This window comes from Geospiza fortis, unplaced genomic scaffold (assembly GCF_000277835.1).
Source record: "Geospiza fortis unplaced genomic scaffold, GeoFor_1.0 scaffold59, whole genome shotgun sequence".
Taxonomy (NCBI): Eukaryota; Metazoa; Chordata; class Aves; order Passeriformes; family Thraupidae; genus Geospiza; species Geospiza fortis.
Window position 1 is genome coordinate 2,799,805 of NW_005054381.1, and position 378 is coordinate 2,800,182.

Genomic DNA, 378 nt, shown 5'->3' on the forward strand with positions numbered 1-378 from the left:
GGCGGGAGAAGCGGCACTCGGCGAGGTCCTGCCATGCCGATGGGGCGGGATGAGGACGGGATGGGGACGGGGCCCCCTGCTGTGTCCCCCCATCGCTGCTGGCCCGGCACCGTCTGTCCCTGTTACGCGTGGTCTGTACCGGTTACATTTGTCAATAAACGTGTCCTGTTTTGGTACCCGAGTGTCCTTGAGAGGTGCGGCACGATCGAGGTGGGCACGGGGAGGGGGAACACGGAGGTCCAGCCCCCCAAGGCACCCTACACACCCTGCTACGGCGGCACCCGAGTGGCACCGGGCTGGGGACAGAGGGCTCAGCCGCAGCGCGCCGGGCGTCCCTGCTCGGGGTGGAGACCCGTTGTCCCCCTGCATTCCAGGGGC

The 378-nt window shown here is 68.5% G+C and overlaps 1 protein-coding gene across 1 annotated transcript in view; it reads left to right on the forward strand.

Moving 5' to 3' along the window:
- The window catches only part of LOC115948353 (claudin-3-like), a 2,597-nt gene that overhangs the window by 857 nt on the left and 1,362 nt on the right, over nucleotides 1-378 (forward strand). The gene's annotated exons all lie outside the window — the stretch shown is intronic.